This window comes from Carlito syrichta, unplaced genomic scaffold, assembly GCF_000164805.1.
Source record: "Carlito syrichta isolate Samal-C Ts95f unplaced genomic scaffold, Tarsius_syrichta-2.0.1 Scaffold304687, whole genome shotgun sequence".
Taxonomy (NCBI): domain Eukaryota; kingdom Metazoa; phylum Chordata; class Mammalia; order Primates; family Tarsiidae; genus Carlito; species Carlito syrichta.
This window is the reverse complement of record NW_007248783.1, coordinates 83,841-90,447: the sequence shown is the minus strand read 5'-3', so window position 1 is coordinate 90,447 and position 6,607 is coordinate 83,841.

Sequence of the window (6,607 nt, the reverse complement as noted above, 5' to 3'; positions counted from 1 at the left end):
GACAGAGTGAGACTCCAACTCAAAAAAATAAAAATAAAAAATAAAATAAAATAAAATAAAATTCATATGTTGAAACCTAGTCCCCATTGCACTGTTATTAGGATATGGAGCCTTTGGGAAGTGATTAGGTCACGAGGGTGGAGCCCTTGTGAGTGAGACTAGAACCCTTATAAAACAGACTTCAGAGAGCTCCCTTTCCCTTTCTACCATGTGAGAACTCAGCCAGAAGACGGCCATCTATACACCAGGAAGCAGGCCTTCACCAGACAAAAAATCTACCAGAGCCTCGATCTGGGACTTTCCAGCTTCCTGAGCTGTGAGCAACAAATTTTTGTTATTTTTAAGCTACTGTGGTATTTTGTTATAGCAGCCTGTATAGACTAAGACAGCAGTCAGGCAGGCAACAATATAAATGAATAAAGTTGGAGTAAGGTGATAAATAGATGTATATCATTTTACACAGATCAGATGCAGGTCTATGACAGACAGCATGGACAGTGTCCATCACCACAGACCAGAGCCTGCGGAGAACTTGAAAGCACATGTCTCCCCTGAAGGAAGCATCCTCCGCACAGCTCCAGCTCATCGTTGTCAAGCACCAATGCCAGGCCCTCAGTTCGATTTCTTCATTTTTTGAGGTAAGTCAGAAATCTGGATTTTTACATTAAAATTCCAGTTTTCAAGACACTAGCAATCAGTTTAAATTTAAAGCACTGTAGGGATCTAAAGTCAAGCGAAGCCAAGTAAAAGACACTACTGGGCAGGTTTTATCCTGGGAGCCCACAGTGTGCAGGCTCTCTTCTACATTTTAATGTCACATTGTATATAGCAGTGACCAAAATTTATTACAAGCTCACTATGTGGCTGGGCAAGGTGGCTCACACCGGTAATCCCAGCACTTTGGGAGGCCCAGGTGGGAGGAATGCTTGAGCCAGGAATGCTCGGGCCCGGGAGTTTGTGACCTAGACCAGTCTAGGTAACAAAGCGAGACCTTGTCTCTAAAAGAAAAAAAAAAAAGTTAGTCAGGCATCGTGGTGCATGCCTGTAGTCCTAGTTACTCAGGAGACTGAGGTAGAAGGATCATCTGAGCTCAAGAGGTCAAGGCTGTGACACTACTCCAGCCTGGGCAACAGAGTGACAGACACTCCAACTCAAAAAAAAGGTTGTGTGCCAGGCAGGTCCTTTTCTAAGTGCTTTACATGTATGATATTCATTAATCCAATCTTAACAGCCTCAGAGATGAATATTGCTATTGTTCCCATTACACACACACACACACACACACACACACACACACACACACACACTTTTTTTTTTTTTTGAGTTGGAGTCTCACTCGGTCACCCAGACTGTAGTGTAGTGGCCGCTCCTGGCCACCGCAGCCTCGCCTGCCGGGCTCTGGCAATCCTTCCACCTCAACCTTTCGAGTAGCTGGAACTACAGGCGCGCGCTACCACGCCCGGCTGATTTTTTATTTATTGTAGAGATGAGGTCTCGCCAAGTTGCCCAGGCGGGTCTCGAACCCGCGGGCTCAGGCAATCCACTCACCTCAGCCTCCCAAAGGCGCGGGATTACAGGCTGAGCCACCGAGCCCGGCTCACACACATATTTTTAAGACAGGGTCTCACTGTGTTGCTCAGGCTGGAGTGCAGTGATGCAGTCATAGCTCACTATAACCTTGAACTCCTGGGCTCAAGTTATTCTCCTGCCTCAGCCTCCTGAATACCTGGGATTAGAGGGATGCCACCACACTACCTGGTTAATTTTTACTTTTTTTAGAGATGGGGTCTCGTTCTGTTGCCTGGCTTATTAGGCACTTCTTAAGTGTATGTTGAGCTGTATCAATATAGCATGTAATAGACGTAATAGATGTAATTATACCTTCATTCATTCCCTCAATAAAACATTTTGAGTGCCTACCACATTCCCTGTCCTGTGCCTCCATGCTTGGCTAATTTTTTCATTATTTTTGGAGAGTCAGGGTCTTGCTAAGTTGCCTAGGCTGGTCTCGAACTCCTGGGCTCAAGCAATCCTCCTGTCTCTGCCTCCCAGAGTGCTGAGCCACTGCACCCAGCCTATGTTTGTTATATTAATTGTGGTAATGGTTATACAGGTATATACCTGTGTCAAAACTATACACTTTTTTTTTTTTTGAGTTGGAGTCTCACTCTGTCACCCAGACTAGAGTGCAGTGGCACACTCCCGGCCACCGCAGCCCTGACCTGCTGGGCTCCGGCAATCCTTCCACCTCAGCCTTCCAAGCAGCCGGAACTACAGGCGCGTGCTACCACGCCCGGCTAATTTTTGATTTATTGTAGAGATGAGGTCTCACCAAGTTGCCCAGGCAGGTCTCGAACCCGCGGGCTCAGGCAATCCACTCACGTCAGCCTCCCAAAGCGCTGGTATTACAGGCTGAGCCACCGAGCCCAGCTACTTTTTTTTTTTTTACTTTTATTTTTTGAGATCAGCTGCCCAGGCTGGCGTGCCTTGGCATGATCATAGATCACCATAACCTCAAACTCTTGGGTTCACGGGATTCTCCCACCTCAACTTCCCAAAGCGCTCGGATTACAAGTGTGAGCCACCATGCCCAACCCAAATTGCAAACTTAATAGTTGCAGCTTACTGTACTTCAATTACACCTCAGTAAAGTATGGAAAAAAGTTTCCCAGATTCTTGTTATTCAAAGTGTGATCTGAAGACAGCATCAGCATTTCCAGAAAGCTTATTAGAAATGCATACTATCAGGCCTTCCTCCACACCTATTGAGTCAGAATCTGAGTTTAATAAAGTCTCCAGGTGACCCCATGCACATCAAAGAATGACCTTTCAGTTTAGCAAATGTCTGGAACTCACCTCCCATGATGAATTGTTAAAGCGAACTTATATTCCCTTATTTTTTAGTCACTAAGAACAACCATCTACAAGATGACCCTTGATGGCTCTAATAGCAAGAGGTTTGGATGTTTGGTCTGGAGGATGATTGGATTTTCAATGAATATTCAATATGTTAAATTCCAAAACAATAAAAAATGAATAATGATTAATTTCTTATCATATTTTACCTATCTTTCTAGATATATTCTACATGTTTTAATATTTATGGTATACAGTTTGTATACCTTTAATTGTTGTTTTTTTGATAGTGTCTCTCTTCATTGCACAGCCTGGTTTTGAACTCCTATGCTCAAATGATCCTCCCACTTCAGCCTCCTAAGTAGCTGGGACTGCAGGCAACAGCCACCATGCCTGGCCTGTATACTTTTTTTTTTTTTTTTTGACTTGGAGTCTCACTCGTCGCCCAGACTGGAGTGCAGTGGCCGCTCCCGACCACCGCAGCCTCGACCTGCTGGGCTCCGGCGATCCTTTCACCTCAGCCTTCCAAGTACCTGGAACTCCAGGTGCGCGCTACCACGCCTGGCTAATTTTTTTATTTATTGTGGAGATGAGGTCTCGCCAAGTTGCCCAGATGGGTCTTGAACCCGCGGACTCAGGCAGTCCACTCACCTCACCCTCCCAAAGCGAGGCTGCAGAGGCCGGGAGCGGCCACTGCACTCCAGTCTGGGTGACAGAGTAAGACTCTAACTCAAAGCAAATAAATAAATAAAATAAAATAATAGTTCTTTTTCTGACGACAAAATAAATACTTATTGCAGAAAATTTGGAAAACAAAATCTATAATTCCATGAAGTAGAGTTATATTTATCCTACTCATTATCATCCTTAATAGTTACTGAATTCTAAAGGCAGGATGCTGTGCTAGACACAACAATGAAATATAGGTATGATTTCTTAAAGGTTAGGCTCTGAAATATGCATATTTTTAGACTAAGCAAAGCTAAATCTAAAGATCCATGCTAAGTGGAAAGGATACAGGGCTTGGAGGGGTAGAATTAGTTTTAAGTCCCTTAAAACTAGAAGTGGTTTACCACAAAGTTAATGAAGCTCAAGCTTCATGGTCCCACGGGCTCAGGCAATCCACTCGCCTTAGCCTCACACAGGTCCCTTCCAAGACCCTCAGAGGGGCCCTAGCAGCATATGTATGTGTCTGTTTCCTGACTTCCCTGGTCATCCTCCTCTGCAGTAGGGAGTATTGGAATGGCCATAGGTGTTTTTTGAGTTCTGGCTAAATGGACAATAATTGACTTAAGGGATACATTTTATTTGGGCTTAGTGGCATGCATTTAAGTGGTTTGCAGTTACCTCTGCATCTGTTAAGTTATTGCTCACTGTGGGTGCAGAAATGGCTTTCTGGAATACATCTTCTGCCCATTATGCCAGTTCACCTGGCATTATGTCATATAAGTGCAGGGCCAGAGGGCAAGGGAGTTCTGTGGTGCCTGGCACAGGAAGTACTGGAGGAGAAACTAATCCATAGAAAATTCTTCCAACCATCAGAAATGAAAAAGTATTAAGAGAAGGATCAATTTTCTCAATGTCTAATCAAAATGGAGGTTCTCATTCATCAGGAATCTACTAAGTCAAGTCATATATGCAATTATAAATGTACCATACTTCTTTCTGTTTTTATGTGAATCATGCAAAAGAGAATACACTGCAATTCCTATGGTTTTTTTTTTTGAGTTGGAGTCTCACTCTGTCACCCAGACTGGAGTGCAGTGGCATGCTCCTGGCCACCGCAGCCTTGACCAGCTAGGCTCTGGTGATCCTTCCAAGTAGCTGGAACTACAAGGCACACGCTACCATGCCTGGCTAATTTTTTATTTTATTATAGAGATGAAGTCTTGCCAAGTTGCCCAGGCGGGTCTCGAACTCATGGACTCAGGCAATCCACTCACCTCAGCCTCCCAAAGCACTGGGATTACAGGCTGAGCTACCGAGCCCAGCTGAAATTCCTGTTTATGGGACATAAATGTGTAGCTGTACAACAGTGAGTCTGTCCGTATGTGAACGTATATATTTTATTCACCCTAATGGATCAGATCCTGTCTGAAAGTGGCAGATAAATCTTGTCTTGAAAAAACTCTCTGGGGCTTCAGTAAAAACCACACACAAAATTGCATTGAATCAGCCAAATGGTCTTAAAATCTCATAGCTCATATATGAAAGAAACTTGATATGGATTTTCCCAAATTTGACAATAATCCTAAAAAAGCACATGTCAATATGAGTAATAAGTTGTGATGCTAAAACTTATAAACAATTATTAATAAGAAACAAATTTAATCAACCCTTCTAGAGAAAAAAACTGATTGCTCTTTCTCTTTTCTTTAGAGAAAGATTGCAAAATCACTGTTATAGGAAAAGGCAATCAAAAGTGTGCAGGCAAAAAAATGTAGGGCAGGGCTCGGTGGCTCAGCCTGTAATCCCAGCATTTTGGGAGCCTGCAGGTTCAAGACCCGCCCGGGCAACTTGGCAAGCCCTCATCTCTACAATAAACCAAAAATCAGCCGGGCATGGTAGCGCACACCTGTAATTCCAGCTACTTGGAAGGCTGAGGTAGAAGGATCACTGGGATCCAGCAAGTCGAGGCTGCGGTGGCCGGGAGCGTGCCACTGCCCTCCAGTCTGGGTGACAGAGTGAGACTCCAACTCAGAAAAAAAAAAAAAAAAAAGTAGGAGAAATGATCATAAATGGTGCCCCCAAATACCGTGTGAGTGTGTGGGTGTGTGTGTGTGTGTGTGTGTGTGTGTGTATACATATATATATATGCAATGTCATCAAGGGCATCTTCAATTTTAAAAAATTAAAATAATTATGCTTCTGGGCTCTTGGACGTCCCGTAGAAGTGTAGCAGGCAGTTAATAAAAATTGGGTTATGTGTGTGATATTTGTGGGTTTTGTTAACTTGCAAAAATGTCATTTGTTATTTATTTCTCATTTTAAATATATCTTCACTTTTGTACCCTTCTGCTCGTAACTTTTTGTACTCTTTCCTAATTTGGGTTCCACAAATTATAGGAGCCTTGGTTCTTGCAAAAGCAGGATCTGCACCTCCCTCCAGTCTACAACAACCTCAAAGAAGTCACTGAATTTCTCTGCAGCCTCAGTTTCTTCTTTAAACAAAATTGGCATTTGCCCTGCATTTCCTCAAAGTTGCTATGAAGGCCAAGCGAAACCGTGGCAGCCAAACCACAGAACTCCCTACAAAAGAGAGGGGTCTCTGACCCGGCGGCAGGATGCTTACTCACAGTCATCCGCCCTGCACAGACTCCCGCGCCCTGGGGAACACTGGCAGCCGCGGAATGGAACGGGGTGGCGGAGGCGGCGGGGGTGGTTGGGCGGGGGACACTGGGGTGTAGCACCCGCCCACCGAGAGAAACCGGGGTTCGAGGGGCTGGGGTGAGGGTGGTGACGGAAGTTCGGGATCACAGGGAGCCAGGGGGCGTGGCGAGTGGTCGCGGGGGCGGGGGGTAACTGATGGTTCCGGAGAGGGGCGGGGCACCCGGCCTCAGCCCCTCTCCGGGAGCCCTCCGATCTCCTCAGCAGCGGAAGTTCCGGTGTCGGTACTGGAGGTCAGAGGTCAGCAGGAAGTCGATACGTGGCCGCCGCCTGTCCCCGCCGAGGAGGCGCAGTAGCCGGAGATGGCGGCGGTGCTGAATGCAGAACGACTCGAGGTGTCCGTTGACGGCCTTACGCTCAGCCC